General features: G+C 38.9%; 1 protein-coding gene across 2 annotated transcripts in view; it reads right to left on the bottom strand.

The window, feature by feature from the left end:
• LOC108388984 (zinc finger X-chromosomal protein) overlaps positions 1-21,240 on the bottom strand; it is a 51,077-nt gene extending 29,837 nt beyond the window's left edge. The window contains exon 1 of one of the 2 annotated variants that reach the window (XM_037001118.2): positions 21,088-21,240. The gene's annotated coding sequence lies outside the window, so the exon portion shown is untranslated. The remainder of the gene's footprint in view (positions 1-21,087) is intronic. The other variant, XM_073228247.1, reaches the window with a different exon arrangement.
• Between the last annotated feature and the right edge of the window lie 3,667 nt (positions 21,241-24,907).

Below are 24,907 nucleotides of genomic sequence, written 5' to 3' on the forward strand. Positions count from 1 at the left end.
AGGGATAGAAAGTGTCTTTGAAGAAATAATGGCTGAAAAATTAACCAAACTGGTGGAGGAAATACTCGCTCAGACCACGGAAGCACACAAAACTCCAAACAGAAAGGACCAAAGGAGGACAATACCAAGACACATAATAATTAAAATGGCAAATATCAAAGACAAGAACAGAGTTTGAAAGGCAACTAGAGAGAGGAAAAAGGTCACCTACAAAGGAACACCCATCAAGCTACCATCAGAGTTCTCAAAAGAAACGTTACAGGCCAGAAGAGAATGGCATGACATCTTTAATGCAATGAACAGAAGGGCCTTGAACCAAGAATACTGTATCCACCACAATTATCATTTAAATATGGAGGGATTAAACAATTCCCAGACAAGCAAAAGTTGAGGGAATTTGCCTCCCACAAAACACCTCTACAGGGTATCTTAGAAGGACTGCTCTAGATGGGAGCACTCCTAAAAAGAGCACAGAACAAAACACCCAAAATATGAAGAATGGAGGAGGAGGAAAAAGAAGGGATAGAAATAATCATCAGACTGTGTTTATAACAGCTCAATAAGTGAATTAAGTTAGACAGTATGGTAGTAAACAACCTAACCTTGAACCTTTGGTAACCACGAATTAAAGCCTGCAATGGCAATAAGTACATATCTTTCAATAATCAACCTAAATGTAAATGGACTGAATGCACCAATCAAAAGAAACAGAGTAACAGAATGGAGAAAGAGCAACCATCTATATGCTGTTTACAAGAGACTCACCTCAAATCCAAAGACATGTACAGATTAAAAGTCAAGGGATGGAAAAGATATTTCATGAAAACAATAGAGAGAAAAAGAGCAGGTGTTGCAATACTAGTATCAGAAGAAATAGACTTCAAAATAAAGAAAGTAACAAGAGATAAAGAAGGACATTACATAATGATAAAGGGCTCAGTCCAACAAGAGGATATAACCATTATAAACATATATGAACCCAATACAGGAGCACCAATATATGTGAAACAAATACTAAGAAATTAAAGGAGGAAATCGAATGCAATGCATTCATTTGGGGAGACTTTAACACACCACTCACTCGAAAGGACAGATCCACCAGACAGAAAATAAGTAAGGACACAGAGGCACTGAACAACACAGTAGAACAGATGGACCTAACAGACATCCATTGAACTCTACACCCAAAAGCAACAGGATACACATTTCAAGTGCACATGGAACGATCTCCAAAACAGACCACATACTAGGCCACAAAAAGAGCCTCAGTAAATTCCAAAAGACTGAAATACTACGAACCAACTTTTCAGAGCACAAAGGTATAAAACTAGAAATAAATTGTACAAGAAAGCAAAACAGCACACAAGCACATGGAGGCTTAATAATACCAATGGATCAACGACCAAATTAAAATGGAGATCCAGCAATATATGGAAACAAATGACAACAACAACACAAAGCCCTAACTTCTGAGGGACAGAGCAAAAACAATCTTAAGAGGAAAGTATATAGCAATCCAGGCATATTTAAAGAAGGAAGAAGAATCCCAAACGAATAGTCTAATGTCACAATTTTCAAAATTGGAAAAAGAACAAATGAGGCCTAAGGTCAGCAGACGGAGGGACAAAATAAAGATCAGAGAAGAAAATAGGGAAGAATAAAACAATAGAAAAAAATCAATGAAACCAAGAGCTGGTTCTTTGAGAAAAATAAACAAAATTGATGAGCCTCTAACCAGACTTATTAAGAGAAAAAGAGAGTCAACACACATCAACAGATTCAGAAACGAGAAAGGAAAAATAATGACAGACCCCACAGAAATACAAAGAATTATTAGAGAATGAAAACCTACAAGCTAACAAGCTGGAAAACCTAGGAGAAATGGACAACTTCCTAGAAAAATACAACCTTCCAAGACTGACCCAGAAAGAAACAGAAAATCTAAACAGACCAATTACCAGCAACAAAATTGAATCAGTAATCAAAAAACTACCCAAGAAAAAAAACCAGGGCATATGGATTTACCTTGGAATTTTGTCAGACATACAAAGAAGACATAATACCCATTCTCCTTAAAGTTTTCCAAAAAATAGAAGAGGAGGGAATATTCCCAAACTTATTCTATGAAGCCAACATCACACTAATACCAAAACCAGGCAAAGACGCCACCAAAAAAGAAAACTAAAGACCAATATCCCTGATGAATGTAGATGCAAAAATACTCAACAAAATATTAGCAAGCCAAATTCAAAAATATATCAAAAAGATCATCCGTCATGATCAAGTTGAATTTATGCCAGGGATGCAATGATGGTACAACATTTGAAAAGCCATCAACATCATCCACCACATCAACAAAAAGGACAAAAACTACATGTTCATCACCATAGATGCTGAAAAAGCATTCAACAAAATTCAACATCCATTCATGATAAAAACTCTCAACAGAATGGACACAGAGGGCAAGTACCTCAACATAATTAAGGCTATATATGATAAACCCACAGCTAACATCATACTGAACAATGAGAGGCTGAAAGCTTTTTCTCTGAGATCAGGAACAAGACAGGGATGCCCACTCTCCCCACTGTTATTCAACATAGTACTGGAGGTCCTGGTCATGGCAATCAGACAAAACAAAGAAATACAAGGAATCCAGATTGGTAAAGAAGAAGTCAAACTGTCACTATTTGCAGATGACATGATATAGTACATAAAAAAACACTAAAGACCCCGCTGCAAAACTACTAGAACTAATAATTCAGCAAAGTTGCAGGATACAAAATTACACAGAAATCGGTAGCTTTCCTATACACTAACGATGAACTAGCAGAAAGAGAAATCAGGAAAACAATTCCATTCACAATTGCATCAAAAAGAATAAAATACCTAGGAATAAACCTAACTAAGGGAGTGATAGACCTATACCCTGAAAACTACCAGACACTCGTAAGAGACATTAAAGAGAACACAAACAAATGGAAACTCATCCCATGCTCCTTGCTAGGAAGAATTAATATAATCAAAGTGGCCATCCTGCCCAAAGCAATATACAGATTCAATGCAATCCCTATCAAATTACCAACAGCACGCTTCAATGAACTGGAACAAATAGTTCAAAAATTCATATGGAACCGCCAAAGACCCTGAATAGCCAAAGCAATCCTGAGAAGGAAGAATGAAGTGGGAAGGATCTTGCTCCCCAACTTCAAGCTCTACTACAAAGCCACAGTAATCAAGACAATTTGGTACTGGCACAAGAACAGAGCCACAGACCAATGGAACAGAATAGAGACTCCAGACATTAACCCAAACATATAGGGCCAATTAATATATGATAAAGGAGCCATGGACATACAATGGGGAAAGAACAGTCTCTTCAACAGATGGTGCTGGTAAAACTGGACAGCTACATGTAAGAGAATGAAACTGGATCACTGTCTAACCCCATACACAAAAATAAACTCCAAATGGATCAAAGACCTGAATGTAAGTCATGAAACCATAAAACTCTTAGGAAAAAACATAGGCAAAAATCTCATGGACATAAACATGAGTGACTTCTTCATCAACGTTTATCTCCCAGACATGGGAAACAAAGGCAAAAATGAACAAGTGGGACTATATCAAGCTGAAAAGCTTCTGTACAGCATAGGACACCATCAATAGAACAAAAAAGTATCTTACAGAATGTGAGAGCATATTCATAAATGACAGATCCAATAAAGGATTGACATCCAAAATATATAAAGAGCTCACACACCTCAACAAACCAAAAGCAAATAATCCAAATAAAAAATGGGCAGAGGAGATGAAAAGACAGTTCTCTAAAGAAGAAATTCAGATGGCCAACAGACATATGAAAAGATGCTCCACATTACTTGTCATCAGAGAAATACAAATTAAAACCACAATGAGATATCACCTCACACCAGTAAGGATCGCCATCATTGAAAAGACAAACAACAACAAATGTTGGCAAGGTTGTGGAGAAAGGGAAACCCTCCTACACTGCTGGTGGGAATGTAAATTGGTTCAACCATTGTGGAAGGCAGTATGGAGGTTCCTCAGAATGCGCAAAATAGAAGTATCACTGAACCTTAGATTTACAATTCTAGGAATTTACCCTAAGAGTGCAGCAGCCCAGCTTGAAAAAGTTCACCACAGTGCTAGTTACAATAGCCAAGAAATGGAAGCAACCTAAGTGTTCATCAGTAGATGAGTGGATAAAGAAGATGTGGTACATATACACAATGGAATATTATTCAGCCATAAGAAGAAAAATCCTACCATTTACAACAACATGGATGGAGCTAGGGGGTATTATGCTCAGTGAAGTAAGCTGGGCAGAGAAAGACAAATACCAAACGATTTCACTCATATGTGGAGTATAAGAACAAAGAAAAAGTGAAGGAACAAAACAGCAGCAGAATCACAGTACCCAAGAATGGACTAACAGTTATGAAAAGGAAAGGGACTGGGGACAATGGGAGGGAAGGTAGGGATAAGGGCGGGAAGAAGAAAGGGGGTATTACAATTAGCCTGTATAATGTGGGGAGGGGGACGGGGAGGGCTGTGCAACACATAGAAGGTAAGTAGTGATTCTACAACATCTTACTACACTGATGGACAGTGACTGTAATGGGGTTTGTGGGGGGGACTTGGTGAAGGGGAGACCCTAGTAAACATAATGTTCTTCATGTAATTGTAGGTGTATGATAACAAAATTAAAAAAAAGAAATGAAGGACACCACCAAAGAAACTAAAAGTTTTCAGGAACCAACTTCAAAGAAATGGGTATCTACAATTTGCCATAAAGAATTTGAAGTAGCTGTTTCAAAGAAGCTCAGTAAGCAATAAGAAAAACACAATTTAACAAAATCAGGAAAACAGTACATGAACAAATGAGAAGTCTAAAATTTAAGGAGAGATCAGAAAAAAGAACAAACAGTAATTCTGGAGCTGAAAAATACACCAAATGAAATGAAAAACACAACAGAGAGCATCAACAACTCAGTAAAAAAGCCATGAAATAAAAAACAGTTCCTTTGATGTAATTTAGTCAGAGCTAAAAAGAAAAAAGAATGAAGAGTAAAGATAACCTATGTGTGAGGATTAAAGATGGGGGCATGAGAAGTGAGATGGAAACCTCCTTCTAAAACCACATATAATAGGAAAATACAATTAATACAATACTGAAAAAGCAACAGGAAAAAACACTGCTCTAGACTGCATACATCTGGAGAAAAGAGCAAACCACATGGAAAAGGGTAATGTACCAAAACCTTGATCAGGTGGGTCCCAAGCCCTTCCCCTACCCCAGCTCATCAATGGGAGGAAGACAAACAGACAGGGAGTGGAGGCTTTGGACTGCTGAACATCTAGCTCTGAAGATCTGCTCTGGGATCATGAAGCTACATTGCATGTTGCTCTGGTGATTAGTAAGGTAGGAAAGCTAAAACAGGTGGAATACCTAGACAGACTGAGGTTACAGATGCTTGTGGAAAACAGGGATCCATATCCAGCTGATCTAGGTGGACAATCTGAGAGAATTCCTAAAAGCCAAAGGGCTGCTAAAGGGGCAAGGATTGCACAGAGCTTACTGCTCAGGAGAAAGGACAGATAGACTAAATTGTTTGGGTGCAGTCTGCCCAGCAGGTTGGGAGCTTAAACGATCTTCAGGTGCTCCATCCCCCTGGCTGGCTATGCAGATTCAAGGCCCCGCACCACTGTGACTCACAGCCTGCTGCGCCTTCCTCCCAGCAAGGCTGCACCTGGCTCGCAAAATAGCAGCCCTTGCCCTGGTATCAGGTCACCCAGCAGAAAGCCCAGCCTATGGCAGCTACAAACACAAAGCATAAAGGGTTACAGCAGTTTGTTTGGCTCACTGGTTCTGACAGTGGAGACTGGCACAGTGACCAGGAAGCAGGGAACAGCTCTTTCTTCCCCCAAGGCAGCAGCACCACTCCCCTTCAACCCCCAACATCACTCCAGGGGGTGAGCAGCTCCAGAGAGTAGAGCTTATGGGCACTAGAGGGTGCCACATACGAATATGAACCGTCAAAGGAACCTGGTTCAAAGGAAACACCAGAAAAAGGATTGAGTGAGACTGAATAAATAAATCTTGCTGAAAGAGATTTCAAATTAAAAATAATAAACTTGCTCCTAGAGATACACAAAAAATATTCAAGAACTCAGGAAGGAATTTAGGACAGAGATCCCATTGTTCAATAACCCAATGGAGGGTATTAAAAGCAGATTAGATATGGTGGAGGCAATAAATGCAATAGAAATTAGAGAAAAGGAATACAAAGAAGCTGAGGCACAGAGAGAAAAAAAGGATCTCTAGGAACAAAAGAATATTGAGAGAACTGTGTGACCAATCCAAACAGAAGAATATTTGCATTATAGGTGCACCAGAAGAGAGAGAAAAAGGGACAGAAAATGTCTTTGAGGAAGTAATTGCTAAAAACTTCCCCAATCTGGGGAAGAGGATAGTCTTTCAGGCCATCAAGGTTCACAGGTCTCCAAACACAAGGGACCCAAGGAGGAAAACACCAAGAGATATAATAATTAAAATGGCAAAGATTAAGAAAAATGACAGACTATTAAAAGCAGTCAGAGAGAGAAATAAGATCACATACAAAGGGAAACCCATCATGCTATCACCAGACTTTTCAGCAGAAACCTTACAGGCCAGAAGGACGTGACATGATATATTCAATGCAATAAAATAGAAGGGCCTCAAACCAAGAATATATTATCTGGCAAGATTATAATTTAATTTGAAGGGGGGATTAAACAATTTTCAGATAAGCAAAAGCTGAGAGAATTTACCTCCCACAAACCATCTCTACAGTGTATTTTGGAGGGGCTGCTATAGATGAACATGTTCCTAAGGTCAAACAGCTATAACCAGAGGTAATAAAAAGGGACAGACAAAGAGTACACAGCATGGTATCTAATACATAAAGAATAGAGGATAAAGAAAAGGAGGGGGAAAAAAAGAACCTCTGGATTGTTTGTAACAGCATATATTAACTGAGTTAAGATAGACTCTTAGATAGTAAGGAAGTTAACCTTGAACCTTTCGTAAGTATAAATCTAAAGCCTGCATTGGAAGTAAGTATATACCTATTAAGTAATCACCTTAAATGTAAATGGTCTCAATGCACCAATCAAAAGACAGAGTCACTGAATGGACTAGAAAACAAGACCCATCTATATGCTGCCTACAAGAGACACACTTCAAACCCAAAGACATCCCCAGACTAAATGTGAAGGGATAGAAAAAGATATTCATGCAACTAACAGAGAAAAAAGCAGGTATTACTTACAGTACTTGTATCAGACAAAACAGACTTTAAAACAAAGTAACAAGAGACAAAGGACATTATATAATGAAAAAAGGGTCAATCCAACTAGAGGACATAACCATTATAATTATCTATGAACTCAACACAGGAGCACCAACATATGTGAAACAAATACTAACAGAATTAAAAGGGGCAACAGAATGCAATGCATTCATTCATTCTGGGAGACTTCAAAAGTCCACTCAATCCAAAGCACAGATCAACCAGACAGAAAATAAGTAAGGAGACAGAAGCACTAGACAACACATTAGGAAAGACAGACCAAACAGATATCTACAGAACTATCCACCCAAAAGTAGGAGGATACATTCTTCTCAAGTGCACAGTGAACATTTTCCAGAACAGATCATATACTAGGCCACAAAAAGAGCCTCAGTATATTCAAAAAGATTGAAATTGTCCCAACCAGCTTCTTAGACCACAAAGGTATTAAACTAGAAATTACACAAAGAAAATGAAAAGCCCACAAACACACAGGAGCTTAACAATACACTCCTAAAAAAGCACTGGATCAACGATCAAATAAACACAGAGATAAAGCAATATAGGGAGACAAATGACAACAATAATTCAACACCACAAAATATCTGGGACACTGTGAAGGTGGTGCTAAGAGGGAAGTATACTGCAATACAGGCCTACTTCAGGAAAAAATAACAATCCTGTATGAACAATCTAAACTCACAATTAACTAAACTAGAAAAAGAAAATCAAATGAGGCCCTAAGTCAGTAGAATGAGCGACATAATAAAGATTAGAAAAGAAAGAAATAAAATTGAGAGGAATAAAATAGAAAATGAAAGCAGGAGCTGATTCTTTGAGAAAATAAACAATAGATGAAACTCTAGCAAGACTTATCAAGAAAAAAAGTGTACACACGTAAACAGAATCAAAAATGAGAAAGGAAAAATCAATACGGATACTACAGAAATACAAAGAATTATTAGAAAATACTATGAAAATCTATATGCTAACAAACTGGATGACCTAGAAGAAACACACATTTTAGAAAAATACAGCCTCCCAAGGCTGACCCAGAAAGAAACAGAAATTGGAACAGACCAATCACCAGCAACGAAATTGAACTGGTAATCAATAAACTACCTAAGAACAAAACCCCTGGACCAGATGACTTTACTGCTGAATTTTATCAAACATTTAGTGATGAACTAATACCCATCCTCCTTAAGGTTTTCCAAAGTAGAAGAGGAGGGAATTCTTCCAAACTCATTCTGTGAGGCAAGCATCAGCCTAATAACAAAACCAAGCAAACACACCAGAGAAAAAAAAAAAAAAAAAAGAAATACAGACCAATATCCCTGATGAACTTAGATGTAAAAATACTCAACAAAATATTAGCAAACCGAAATAAAAACCATATCAAAAAGATCATTTATCATAACCAAGTAGGATTTACTGCAGGGATGCAAGGATGGTACAATACTAGAAAACCCAACATCATCCACCACATCACAAAAAGGACAAAAACCACATGATCATCTTCATAGATGCTGAAAAAGCATTGGAAAGAGTACATTGATTCATGAAAAATACTCAACAAAATGGGTATAGAGGGCAAGTACCTCAACATAATAAAGGCCATATATGACAAACCCACAGCCAACATCATACTTAACAGAGAGAAGCTGAAAGCCTTTCCTTTAAGTTCAGGAACAAGACAAGGATGCTCACTGTCTCCACTTTTATTCAACATAGTTCTGGAGGTCCTAGCCATGGCAATCAGACAACACAAAGACATAAAAGGCATCCAGATTGGTAAGGAAGAAGAAAAACTATCCCTGTTTGCAGATTACATGATATTGTACATAAAAAAACAAAGAATCCACTCCAAAACAGATGTAATATCTGAATTTGGCAAAGTTGCAGGATACAAAATTAATACACAGAAATCTGTTGCATTTCTATACCCTTACGATGAATTAGCAGAAAGAGAAATCAGTAAAATAACTCCATTCACAATTGCATCAAAAAGAATAAAATACCTAGGAGAGGAGAAGCCAACATGGCGGTATGAGAAGGGCAGCAGAAATCTCCTCCCAAAGCCATATATATTTTTGAAGATACAACAAATACAACTATTCCTAAAAGAGAGACCAGAAAATACAGTACAACAGCCAGGCTACATCTACACCTGCAAGAACCCAGCACCTCACGAAGGGGGTAAAATACAAGCCACGGCCTGGCAGGACCCAAGTGTGCCCCCCCACCCAGAGGATTGGAGTTGGAGCAGAGCGGTGGGAGCCCAGGACTGTTAAATACCCAGTCCTAGTCATCCACACCAGGAGTGCAGACACACAGTGTGTGGTGTGCTGGATACTAGGGAAACAGAACAGTAAAACATGCAAGGGGGTTCCCACAGTTGGCGCCCCTGGGACAAAAGAAAAGCTAGCGCTTTTTGAAAGTATTAAAGGGACAGCAGCCTCACCGCTGGACGGAAGTGTCCCGGCACACTCAGCACAGCAGCTGGGAATCCAGGAAAACTCCGGGTGCCTTAACTCCCTGAGCGGCAGCACAACTCTGACGCCCCTTACGGTGATAAACAGCCTCCCACACATTCCCCCTCTGTCTTGGCCCCACCATAGCAGAGTAGCAACCTCCACTGGCCACGCCCACAGCACCCACGCAGAGCACCCTTCACAGCCACCCAGGCCAGAATCAAGAGGCCCGGTCGATGTGCAGCTGCACAGCACAAGCTGCTAGGGGTCGCGGTTATCACAGGAAGGGAAAGCAACAGGCAACCAGGAAGGGACTTTGCTCTTCCAGCTGACACATGCACTAACTGCCTTAGACTACCTCTATCGCCATGAAAAGGGATAATTTGATACAGACAAGAGTGACCCAGACATTCCTTGAGAGGGAAACTGGGGAGATAGATTTAACCAATCCTCCTGAAAAATAATTCTAAATAAAGGTGATAAACATGCCAATACAGCTGCAGAAAAAAATGCAAGAGCTAATGTATAAAGTTGGGAGAGACAATACAGAAATAAAACAATCTCTGGAAGGACGTAAAAGCAGAATGGATGATGTGCAAGAGGCTGTTAATGGAATAGAAATCAGAGAACAGGAACACAAAGAACATGATGCAGAGAGAGATAAAAGGATCTCCACGAATGAAAGAATATTAAGAGAACTGTGTGACCATTCCAAATGAAACAATATCTTCATTATGGAGGTACCAGAACAAGGAGAGAAAAAGGGATAGAAAGTGTATATGAAGAAATAACTGTTGAAAACTTTTTTTCAAAGCGAGGAAAAAGATATTCCATGCAAACAACAAGGAGAAAAAAGCAGGTGTTGCAGGACTACTATGAGATAAAATATACTTCAAAACAAAGAAAGTTACAAGAGATAAAGAGGGACATTATATTATGATAAAGGGCTCAGTCCAACAAGAGGAAAAAACCATTATAGATATACATGCACCCAATACAGGAGCACCAACATATGTGAAACAAGTACTAACAGAATTAAATGAGGAAATAGAATGCAATGCATTCATTTTAGGAGACTTCGGCACACCACTTACTCCAAAGGACAGATCCACCAGACAGAAAATAAGCAAGGACACAGAGGCACTAAACAACACACTAGAACAGATGGACCTAATAGACATCTATAGAACTCCACACCCAAAAGCAGCAGAATACACATTCTTCTCAAGTGCACATGAAATCTTCTCCAGAATAGACCACATACAAGGCCACAAAAAGAGCCTCAGTAAATTCCAAAAGATTGAAATTCTACCAACCAACTTTTCAGACCACAAAGGAATAAAACTATAACTAAATTGTACAAAGAAAGCAAAAAGGCCCACAAACACATGGAAGCTTAACATGCTCCTAAATAATCAATGGATCAATGGCCAAATTCAAATAGAGATCAAGCAATATATGGAAACAAATGACAACAACAACACAAAGCCGCAACTTCTGTGGGATTCACCGAAAGCAGTTTTAAGAGGAAAGTATACAGCAATCCAGGCATATTTAAAGAAGGAAGAACAATCTCAAATGAATAGTCTAAAGTCACAATTATGGAAATTGGAAAAAGATGAACAAATGAGGCCTAAGTCAGCAGGAGGAGAAACATTATAAAGATCAGAGAAGAAATAAATAAAATTGAGAAGAATAAAACAATAGAAAAAAAATCAATGAAACCAACAGTTGGTTCTTTGAAAATACACAAAATAGATTAGCCTCGAGAATCAAAACACATCAACAGTGTCAGAAACAAGAAAGGAAAAATCACAATGGGCCACACAGTAATACAAAGAATTTTTAGAGAATACTATGAAAACCTATATGCTCACAAGCTGGAAAACCTGGAAGAAATGGACAACTTCCTAGACAACTACAACCTTCCAAGACTGACGAAGGAAGAAACACAAAATCTAAAGAGACCAATTAGCAGCAACGAAACTGAACCAGTAATCAAAAAAACTACACAAGAGCAAAATGCCCAGACCAGATGGATTTACCATGAAATTTTATCAGACATATGGAGAAGACATACTACCCATTCTCCTTAAAGTTTTCCATAAAATGGAAGAGGAGGGAATGCTCCCAAACTCATTCTATAAAGCCAGCATCACTCTAATACCAAAACCAGGCAAAGACCTCACCAAAAAGGAAAACTACAGACCAATATCCGAGAAGAACATAGATACAAAAATACTCAACAAAATATTAGCAACTGAATTCAAAAATACATCAAGAGGATCATACACCATGACCAAGCGGGATTCATCGCAGGGATGTAACGATAGTACAACAATCAAAAATCCATCAACATCATCCACCACATAAACAAAATGGACAAAAATCACATGATCATCCCCAGAGATGCTGAAAAAGCATTCACAAAATTTGACATCCATTCATGATAAAAACTCTCAACAAAATGGGTACATAGAGCCAAGTACCTCAACATAATAAAGGCCATATATGATAAACCCGCAGCCAACATCATAATGAACAGTGAGAAACTGAAAGCTTTTCCTTTAAGATAGGGAATAAGACAGGGATGCCCACTCTCCCCACTGTTACTCAACATAATACTGGAGGTCCTAACAGCAATCAGACAAATAAAAGAAATACAGGGAATCCAGATTGGTAAAGAAGAAGTCAAACTGTCACTATTTGCAGATGACATGATATTGTACATAAAAACCATAAAGAATCCATTCCAAAACTACTAGGACTAATATCATAATTCAGCAAAGTTGCAGGATACACAATCTATGGTATTCTATACACTAACAATGAACTAACAGAAAGAGAAATCAGAAAAAAAATTCCATTCACAATTGCATCAAAAAGAATAAAATACCTAGGAATAAACCTAACTAAGGGAGTGATAGACCTATACCCTGAAAACTACAAGACACTCTTTAGAGAAATTTAAGTGGCACTAAAAAATGGTAACTCTTCCCATGCTCTTGGCTAGGAAGCACTAATATTGTCAAAATGGCCATCCTACCCAAAGCAGTCTACAAATTTAATGCAATCCCTATTAAATTATCAACAGCATTCTTCAATGAACTGGAACAAATAGTTCAAAAATTATGGAACCACCTAAGACCCCAAACTGCCAAAGCAATCATGAGAAGGAAGAATAAAGTAATGGGGATCTCACTCCCTAACTTCAAGCTCTACTACAAAGCCACAGTGATGAAGACAATTTGGTACTGGCACAAGAACAGAGCCACAGACCAGTGGAACAGAATAGAGACTCCAGACATTAACCCAAACATATATGGTCAATTAATATACGATTAAAGAGCCATGGACATGACAGCATCTTCAACAGTTGGTGTTGGCAAAACTGGACAGCTACATGTAAGAGAATGGAACTGGATCACTGTCTAACCCCATACACAAAAGTAAACTCCAAATGGATCAAAGACCTGAATGTAAGTCATGAAACCATAAAACTCTTAGAAAAAAACATAGGCAAAAATCTCATGGACATAAACATGAGTGACTTCTTCATCAACATATCTCCCAGACAAGGGAAACAAAGGCAAAAATGAACAAGTGGGACTATATCAAGCTGAAAAGCTTCCATACAGCAAAGGACACCATCAATAGAACAAAAAGGTATCCTTCAGTATGGAAGAATATATTTATAAATGTTAGATCTGAAAAAGGGTTGACATCCAAAATATGTAAGGAGCTCATGCACCTCATAAACAAAAAGCAAATAACCCAATTAAAAAATAGGCAGAGGAGCTGAACAGACAGTTCTCCAAAGAAATTCAGATGGCCATTAGACACATGAAAAGATGCTCCACATTGCTAGTTATCAGAGAAATGCAAATTAAAACCACAATGAGATATCACTTCACACCAGTAAAGATCACCACCATCCAAAAGACAAACAACAACAAATGTTGGCGAGGTTGTGGAGAAAGGGGAACCTTCCTACACTTCTGGTGGGAATGTAAATTAGTTCATCCACTGTGGAAAGCAATATGGAGGTTCCTCAAAAAGCTCAAAATAGAAATACCATTTGACGCAGGAAGCTCACTTCTAGAAATTTACCCTAAGAATACAGCAGCCCAGTTTGAAAAAGACAGATGCACCCCTATGTTTATCACAGCACTATTTACAGTAGCCAAGAAATGGAAGCAACCTAAGTGTCCATCAGTAGATGAATGGATAAAGATGTGGTACATATAGACTATGGAATATTATTCAGCCATAAGAAAAAAAATCCTGCCATTTGCAACAACATGGATGGAGTTAGAGTGTATTATGCTCAGTGAAATAAACCAGGCAGAGAAAGACAAGTATCAAATGATTTAACTCATACGTGGAATATTATAACAAAGAAAAAACTGAGGAAACCAAACAACAGCAGAATCACAGAACCCAAGAATGGACTAACAGTTACCAAAAGATAAGGTACTGGGGAGGGTGGGTGGAAAGGGAGGGATAAGTATGGGGAAAAGGGGGGCATTACAATTGGCATATACAATGTGGGGATGGGGGGAGCAGGGGAAAGCAGTATAATACAAAGAAGACAAGTAGTGATTCTATAGCATCTTACTACACTGACAGACAATGACCGTAATGGCATGTGTGGTGGGGACTTGATAATGCAGAGTCTAGTAACCATAATGTTGCTCATGTTATTGTACATTAATGATTCCCCCTTCCAAAAAAATCCACCCTACAACTACTAGAAATATAACTGAATTCAGGAAAGTTGCAGGATATAAAATCAACACACAAAAATCTGTGGCATTCCTACTTACTAATGATGAACTAGCATAAAGAGAAATCAGGAAAACAGTTCCATTTACAATTGCATCAAAAAGAACAAAATACCACAGAATAAACTAACCAAGGTTGTGAAAAACCTGTACTTTGAAAACTACAAGACACTCATGAGAGAAATAAAAGAAGATACCAATAAATGGGAACACAACCCATGCTCAATGGTGGGAAGAATTAATATTTTCAAAATGGCCATCCTGCCTAAAGCAATCTACAGATTCAATATAATCCCTATCAAAATACCAACAGATTTCTTCAATGAACTATGGAAAATTGTTCTAAAATTCATATGGAACCACAAACGACCCTTTATAGCCAAAGCAATTCTGAGAAGGAAGAAAAAAGCTGGGGGATTACACTCCCTGACTTCACACTGTACTACAAAGCAACAGTAATCAAGACAATTTGGTACTGGCTCAAGAACAGACCCACAGACATATGGAACTGAATAGAGAGTGCAGATATAAATCCAAGCATATATCATCAATTAATATATGATAAAGGAGCCATGAATATAGAATGGGGAAATGACCACCTCTTTGACAACTGATAATGGCAAAACTGGAAAGCTACATGAAAGAGAATAAAAGTGGATTATTGTCTGACTGCATACACAGAAATAAACTCAAAATGGTAAACCATTTTAAAAGTAAACTCCTCAGGATTGGTGCACATGGTGTATGTGGGGTCACAGGGAAGACAATGGAGCTCAGAGAAGACAAACAGCACTATGTGGCATCTTACTACACTGATGGACAGTGACTGCAAAGGGGTACGGAGAACTCAGTAATGGTGAATGTAATACCCATATTCTATTTCTTGTGAAACCCCCACAAGAGTGTTTATTAATGACACCTTAAAAAACAAAGTAACCTCCTCAGGCAAGGGAAACAAAAGCAAAAATGAACAAATGGGACTACATCAAACTAAAAAGCTTCTGTACAGCAAAAGACACCATCAGCAGAACAAAAGGCATACCACAGCACAGAAGAATTCCATAAATGACCTAGCCAGTAAGGGGTTAACACCCAAAATATATAAAGAGCTCATAGGCCTCAACACAAAAAGCAAATAACCTTTTTAAAAAATGGCTGAAGGATATGAACAGACACTTCTCTAAAGAAGAAATTCAGATGGCCAACAGACACATGAAAAGATGCTCCACATCGCTAATCATCAGGGAAATGCAAATTAAAACCACAATGAGGTATCACCCCACAACAGTTAGTATGCCCAAAGCCAAAAGAAACAACAAATGCTGGGGAGGATGTGAAGAAAGGGAACCTTCCTACACGGTTGGTGGGAATGTAAATTAGTTCAATCACAATGGAAAGCAATACGGAGATTCCTCAAAAAAACTAAAAATAGAAATACCATTTGACCCAGGAATTCTACTCCTAGGAATTTACCAATACAAAACAAGATCCCAGATTCAAAAAGACATATGCACCCCTATGTTTATCACAGCACTATTTACAATAGCCAAGATGTGGAAACAACCTAAGTGTCCTTTAGTAGATCAATGGATAAAGAAGATGTGGTATATATACACACTGGAGTAATATTCAGCCATAAGAAATCAAATCCTACCATTTGCAATAACATGGATGGAGCCAGGGGGTATTACACTCAGTGAAAAAAGCCAGGTGGAGAAAGACAAGTACCAAATGATTTCACTCATTTGTAGTGTATTAGAATAAAGCAAAACTGAAGGAACAAAACAGCAGCAGACTTACACACTCCAAGAAGGGACTGGCAGTTATCAAAGGGGAGGGGTGGGGGATGGTGGGCGGGAGGAATGGTGGAACTGAGGGACATTATGCTTGGCACATACGGTGTGGGGGGGGGGTTCACAGGGAAGACAGTGTAGCATATAGGAGACAAGTCTGTGGCATCTTACTACTCTCACAGACAGTGACTGCAGTGGGGTGGATAGGGGGACTTGATAATACAACTGAATGTAATAACCACAATGTTGGAGGAGGAAATTATTCCTCAACCTCCATTTTGACCTAGTGCCTCGATACCATGAATGTAGTACTCCTTAATGCTTACATCCTGTGTCAAAAACACTGTATATATTTAGCTGCTTAGTTCCAACTGGAACGCTACTCAACTATAAAGATCTCTGCATTCAATTATTTAAATTTATTTTGGAAATAATATCCTATGCCAGCTCATTCTGCTAGTGAACCAACTGTCTCTTCAACTATAACCTTCAAAGTTTAGAGGAGACTAACTATAACCCTAGTTTAAGAATGTAATACATGTAATGCTAAATTAAAGATGTCTACATTGCTCTGTATGACAGAGAAGAAAGAATGAGCCTGGGATAATGAGAGTCATCAACAGTAAGAAATCAAAACAAAGGAATTTTTTTAGGGACTCCATGGAGAAACATATTTTCAGTAAGTATTACTAGGCCACCAGCTAAGAGTCAGGCAAATTTTATTTAAGCCACAGTGAGTATGGGGTGATAAAAAGATACCACAATATAGTTCAACCTTGTGGAAAGCAGTATGGAGGCTCCTCAAAAAGCTGAAAACAGACATACCATTTCACCCAGGAATTCCACTTCTAGGAATTTACCCTAAGAATGCAGCACTCCAGTTTGAAAGAGAGAGATGCACCTCTATGTTTACTGCAGCACTATTTACAATAGCCAAGAAATGGAAGCAACTTAAGTGTCCATCAGTAGATGAATGGATAAAGATGATGTGGTACATACACACAATGGAATATTATTCAGCCATAAGAAGAAAACAAATCCTACCATTTGCAACAACATGGATGGAGCTAGAGGTAATTATGCTCAGTGAAATAAACCATGCAGAGAAAGACAAGTATCAAATGATTTCACTCATATGTTGAGTAAAAGAACAAAGAAAAAGTGAAGGAACAAAACAGCAGCAGAATCACAGAACCCAAGAATGGACTAGGGAGGATGGGTGGGAAGGGAGGGACAAGGGGGAAAAGGGGGCATTACAATTGGCAGACATAATGTAGGAGGGTGGGGGGTGGACACTGGGAGGGCTGTACAACACAGAGAAGACAAGTAGTGATTCTATAGCATCTTACTACGCTGATGGACAGTGACTGTAATGCGGTATGCGGGGGGAGGGGTTCTTGATGAAGGGAGGAGTCTAGTAAACATGATGTTGCTCATGTAATTGTAGATTAATGATGAAAAAAAAAAAAAAGACACCACATAAAGTTGTTCAGCAAGCAACTGAAAATCCCAGATAAGAAATTTAGATAAGGAAGTGGGCATAATTAAGAACAGTGAGACCAAGGAAGAAGATTAGAGAAGAGAGGACAGAGAACTGATCTCAAGAGAAGAGCCACTTTCAGTTCACTAAAAGAGGAACCACAGCAGAGAAGACAGAATTTCTGAAACACAAAAACATTTTTATGTGACACACCAATTAATATTTTATGAAGCAGTTTTGTAATTACAGAAATACGAAATTTAGAAGTAGGTGGTGTAAAAACAAACAACAGGACTGTTGAAAGCAAAGACAAAACAGATGAGAATTTTGTTAAAAATAGCAAACATAAAAATATTTATAAGGAGAGAAAAATGAGCCAGGAAGGGGTCAGGGTAGAACACAGGCACAGCAGCTGAGCTTGGAAGGCAGGCATTCTTTCAGCAGTAAAATAAAAATCAAGCAAGCCCAGGAAGAAATAGGGGAAAATGTTACATTGAAGAAATCAAATGTTTAAAGTAAGAAAGCCAGCTCTCTTTCTCAGTTGAGTAAAAGAATAAGTAATTGATGGGGTTAAGGGACTTCAAAGACTGGGTTTGAGGAGTTTAAGAGAATAAAGATTTGTAATTGGCAGTGTACACAAATACAAGTGCAAACAAGTCCAGAGGGAAAGCACTCATAAAAAGTACTGCATATTTTTCAAATAAAGGAAAACTGCATTTGACAAATACACAAAAATTAGCAACATCTAATTTATCAGACAGTTGGCTATTAAAGTACTTTACCATTTAGTTTTCCAGATCATTAAAGTCTACCCCTTCAAGCAAAAAAAAAAAAATTCATATTAACCATTTCTGATGTAAATGCTTTAAAATTACAGTACCTGTCTTCTCAATTATACACTTGAGTCTAATCTTACTCTTGAACATCCATTGTTGCTGTATTGTAACATCTGCTGCTGCTGTACTGGCAGCAAACAATTCTATCTTCTTTAGAACTCTTCTCTGTCTTTCCCAGCTGTCAAGATATAAAGCAACTACTTCTACAGTTTATTTTTACCTTTATCACCTCAACCACTAGCTTGCATTAGCAACTTGCTTCTCGTCTCTTCCAGTTTCTCAAACTTTTCTAAACATGGCCCTGAATGGTAGAGACAATCTCTCTTAAGGAGTATCAGTGCTTGACCTGTTGCAGTCTAGAATAATATCTAGGAAACAAGCACCACACGTTTTCTCAAACTTCTGCATCTAGTGCATTCATTTAATAATCAAAATTTGAGTGTTAAACTTTGGCTTAATGAAGAATAAAAAAAGATTATTTTTATGAGGGGAAAGTAGGTTTGCATAAGGCCATCTAAAGGTCAGCATGTTTTTGGAATTAACTCTTCTAACCTGCTTTTCCAGCTGACTTCCTATATTATTATTGTAATTTTCGACGTTGGTGGATAAATTTTTGTTCATTTAAGGAAAAACATTATTTCCAAGGAAAATATATTTGGTGAGAGAATTTAGGATATGAAAAAAAAGCAGCTGTTGGAGGGATTAATCATTCAAAAAATACCAACACTCGAATTTTTGTAGTAATGAAAAGAATGATCAATTTACTACTGACTCTCATTATTTCTCAACTTTGAAACTTTTCCAATGGTCGGGGCCACTACGGCTAATAAATATAGAGTTTCACAATTTACCTTTTTTAAGCCAGAATTTCCATGTCCCTACCTATACTACATGCCAACAAACTCTAAACATTCACTATTCTCACCATTTAAAAGTCCTTGGTCCTCTTGCCCGCCTCCACCCAACAAAGTCCTATCCATACTTCAGTAAGTAGTAATATGGCCAAAATGTCAACTACTTCAAGATAATCCAAATGCAGACTTCGCATTCCTATGAAGCCTTAGTGAAATTCTTGCAGCGATCATGTGCATTTTAAGAACGTTTGCAAAAATCTTTCTCAGGACAGAGCATCTCTGGCAGTGGGCTCGGAATTAACCAACAAAGTTGAACACTATGCAATCTACAGTACTGTAAGGGATGTCACTGAAATGACTTTCCAAATAAGAGAGAAAATCTAAATAGCAACAGGTACATGAACCTGTAAATAACGCATCACATTTAGTTGGAAACCACTAAGAAAACCCCTTTCCATCTTTTACTCAATAACAACAGCATAATCACTGATTATTTAACGCAGCTAAATAATTTTTTCTAAAGAAAAAGTCTTTAAATTTTCATTCCTCTGCTTTCAAACTCTCAAAATGAACTTTTTTCTATTGGACAAAAGCCTTAATAAGCACTTTTTCCCTTCAAATTCAATTTTACTGTTCAGACACTGGGTAAAGCAATTGTTTTAAAACAACTGCCTGGAGGATACACTAACAGACATTTATGACTCTGTTTAAGTGAAATGAAATATCTGAATTCCATATGCCCTGGTAAGGCCAGGTCCCCTTTCCACCATCTGTCCAATCCTTTGGAAAGCACCGGGGAAAGCACGGCACAGCGAGAGCTGCTCCAGCTAAAGCACAGCCAAGAGCAACCAATTATTATAACTGTCAAGGAAGGTGGCGCTGGGGCCAAGGCACTGACCCACAGTGCCGATTATGGCGGCGATACCATGACCGCCATATGGACCGAGCACACCCAATTCGCGCTCACATGCTGCAGCCTGAACCTTCCGAGCCCGTCAGAGACCTCACCACCGCCCGCTTTCCGAACCGGTCTCACAGGCTATAGCGGAATTTACCCATCAAACGCCGCTTGAAGATGGTGGTTCCCCCTCCCACTGCCCCAGCAGAAGGCGTTAATTTGCCACCATTTTGTCTCCCGTCCCTCCCAACGCCCCCACAACCCCCGTGAATATTTACACAGCAAAAATAGGCCCAGCAGGCCTGCGGCCTTCACCTCCCGCCTGCAGCCCTCGCTTCCGTTCCAGGCCTCGCCCCCGCGCGATACCCGAGATGGCGGCGGTGCCGATCCGGAAACCTCTGGCGCATCCTAAGCCATTGGCATGCCCTTCCCTAGCCCCCACTTGATAACGGAGAGCGCCACTGCCACCAGGCCCAACTGCGGCCTCTTTGAGGCCTGCTCGCACCCTGCGCCGTACCGCCCGGCCTAACGCGGAAGGGCGTCTCTCAGACCCCAAGCAGGCCACCCACTGACGGTAGGCCCTGCGGGCGCGACGGCGCCTCGGACTCACCAGTCCAGGTACCGGGGGTCGGCAGCGGTGGTAGCTCCTGCAGGCCGGCGTTTCTCTGGAGCACTGGGCCGGGCTCCGGCTGGTGGGGCGGGCGGAGGGAGGGAGGGAGGAGGGGCCGAGCTCGGAGCTGACAAAAAGCGGCCCGACTCCCGGCCTTGGGCCTGCCGTCAGCACGTCACGTCACCGCCCGGGAGAAAGACACAAGAAAATGCGGAAGAGTAAACACCCACCCCTCCTCACGCGATATCCACACACATACACACACCCCTCCCGGTAGGTCTTTCCGTGCCTTGTGCCAGCGCCGCTTATGTCCTGTGACCCGCGACCGACTGGCCTCGCTGAGGCGGGGTCTCTGACAACTCTTTACTTTTCCGCGCGCCGCTGCAGTCGCCTGGGCGGTAAAGCCCTAGGGGGGCTGCAGTCTACCGACCTCGCAGTCCACGTCTAGCGCGGCTGAACCCATCGTCTCTCTTGAGCCCTGTCCGCACCCGGGCACTACCCAGTCTTACAACTCCCCTGAGTGTCCGTGATCCTCCTGGCCGAAGTCTTTTGCCTGAGCTGTTACCAAGCCCGCAGACACCCTCCCAAATAAATATGTTCTCTTCATCCTGGTGGCTATGGAGAAAAATTTAGCAATCTTTGAGGACCCCTGCCTTCGCTTAGAGAAAAAATTGTATTTGAAATTTTATTTTAAAAGGCTTGGCAGTCTAAATGTGTGCATGGGCAAGGGGGAGATGGACTGTGCTAAAGCAACTACACATTTTTACTTCTAAAAATCGGACATCATTTGAAACTAATGCAAGAAAGAATTACACATTAAAAAATTTTTAATGTTATTATATTTATACCATGTGTTTCAGAACATGGGAGCCTAAGAAATCTAACTCTTGTGTAACTTTAACAAAAAAATGAATTTTTTAATTTCCATATTTCAAATTAAATATGAAGAATGGTACAATTTTGGGTGGATTTGCCATTTTTTTACAAATCATTTAAATAGCCCTAAAATCGAAAGACACTTAAGAGGGGAGGAAATAATGTTTGATTGAACAGACATTTATCAACTCAAAAAACATTCAATTTTCCTTTTCATTACTTCAAATTTCTAGGCTATCTTGGCAAAATTGGACAGCTACATGCAAGAGAATGAAAGTGGATCATTGTCAAACCCCATACACAAAAGTAAACTCAAAATAGATCAGAGACCTAAATGTAAGTCATGAAACCATAAAACTCTTAGAATAAAACATAGGCAAAAATCTCTTATTTAAATATAAATATGAGCAACTTTTTTCTGAACCCATCTGCTCAGGCCAGGGAAACAAAATAAAAAATGAACAAATGGGGCTACATCATGCTAAAAAGACATCATCAGTAGAACAACAAGGCATCCTGCAGTATGGGAGAATGTATTTATAAACAACTTGTCCAACAAGGGGTAACATCCAAAATATATAAAGAACTCACATCCCTGAAAACCCAAAAAGCAAATAACCCAATTAAAAAATGGGCGCACAATATAAACAGACACTTCTCTAAAGAAGAAATTCAGATGGCCAACAGATACATGAAAAGATGCTCCACATCGCTAATTATCAGGGAAATGCAAATTAAAACCACAATGAGGTATCACCTCACACCAGTAAGGATGGCTGCCATCCAAAAGACAAACAACAACAAATGTTGGCAAAATGTGGAGAAAGGGGAAACCTCCCACACTGCTGGTGGGAATGTAAATTAGTTCAACCAATGTGGCAATGTGGAAGGCAATACAGAGTTTGTCAAAAAACTCAAAATAGAAATACCATTCAACACAGTAATTCCAACTGAGTAAATTCCAGGAATTTAACCAAAGAAATCCGTAACTTGAAAAGATATATACACCCCTATCATTATTGTTTCATTATTTAAAATTACCAATATATGGAAGCAACCTAAGTACCCATCAATAAATGAATGGAAAAGAAGATGTGGTACATATTCACAATGGAATATTATTCAGCCATAGAAAGAAAGAAATCTTGCCATTTGTGACAAAATTGATGGACATACAGGGTACTAAGCTAAGTAAATTAAGCCAGGCAGAGAAAGATAACTTCACTTATCTGTGGAATTAAAAAACAAAACACAATAAATAAAGCAGTAGACTCAACTGAAAAATTCCTCCATGGCAGAGGGATGGGTGGATAAAATAGCTGAAGGAGAGATAAAGAGGCACAAAACCTCAATCATTAATATAAATTTGTCATGGGATGAAAGTACAGCATAGATAATATAGTCAATAGTTCTGTGAAATCTTTTTTTGAATTACAATTTTTTATTAAGGTATTATGGATATACACTCTTATGTAGGTATCACATGAAAAAAAGGCGGTTACTACATTCACCCATATTATTGAGTCCCTCACCATACTCCACTGCTATAGCTATACATTAGTAAGATGCCCCAGAATCACTAGTCTTTTCTATGCTACACTGTCTTCCCCATGATCCCCCACAACATGTGTACTAATCATAATACTCCTCAATTCCCTTCTCAATCCCTCCCCATTCACTCTTCCCAGCCCCTTCCCTTGGTAACCACTAGACCCTTCTTGGAGTTTGTGACTTTGCTGCTGTTTTGTTCCTTCAGTTTTGCTTGTGGTTATGAGGGAAGTCATTTGGTACTTGTCTTTCTCCCCCTGGCTTATTTCACTAAGATTAATAACCTCTAGCTGCATTCATGTTGCTACAAATGGCAGGATTTGTTTCTTTCTTATGGATGAATAATATTTCATTGTGTATATGTACCACATCTTCTTTATCCATTCATCTACTGATGGACACTTAGGTTGCTTCCATATCTTGGCTATTGTAAATAGTGCAGCGATAAACATAGGGGTGCATGTCTTTTGAACCTGACAGGTTGTTTTCTCTGGGTAAATTCCTAGGACTGAATTCCTGGGTCAAATGGTATTTATATTTTTAGTTTTTTGACAAAACTCCATATTGCTTTCCACAGTACTTGAATGAATTTACATACCCACCAACAGTATAGGAGGGATCACCTTTCTCATTCTTACACGCATTTATTGTTCTTAGATTTTCAATACTGGCCATCCTAATTAGTGTGAGGTGATTTTAATTTGGTTTTAATTTGCATTTCCCTGTTAATTAGCGATGTGGAGCATCTTTTCATGTGCCTCTTGGCCATGTGAATTTTTTCGTTGCAGGCGTGTCTGTTCATATCCTCCACAGATTTTTTAATTGGGTTATTTGCTTTTTGATTGTTGAGGCCTGTGAGTTCTTTATATATTTTGGATGTTAAGCTGTTGTCAGATATGTCATTTACCAATATATTCTCCCATACTGTAGGATGCTTTTTTGGTGTGCTGATAGTGTCCTTTACTGTACAGAAGCTTTTTAATTTAATGTAGATCAATTTGTTCATATTTGCTTTTGTTTCCCTTGCCCAAGGAGATGTGTTCAGGAAAAAGTTGCTCATGTTTATATTCAAGAGGTTTTTGCCTATATTGTCTTCTAAGGGTTTTATAGTTTCATGATTTACATTAAGATATTTGATCCATTTCAAGTTTACTTTTGTGTATAGGGTTAGACAATAATCCAATTTTATTCTCTTGCACATAGATGTCCTGTTTTACCAACACCAGTTGTTGAAGAGGCAGTTATTTACCCATTTTATGTCTATGGCTCCTTTGTCATATATTAACTGACCATATATGTTTCGATTTATATCTGAACTCTCTAGTTTGTTTCATTGGTCTATGGATCTGTTCTTGTGCCAGTACCAAATTGTCTTGATTACCGTTGCTTTGTAGTA

The sequence above is a fragment of the Manis javanica genome, chromosome Y (assembly GCF_040802235.1).
Source record: "Manis javanica isolate MJ-LG chromosome Y, MJ_LKY, whole genome shotgun sequence".
In the NCBI taxonomy this organism is placed as follows: domain Eukaryota; kingdom Metazoa; phylum Chordata; class Mammalia; order Pholidota; family Manidae; genus Manis; species Manis javanica.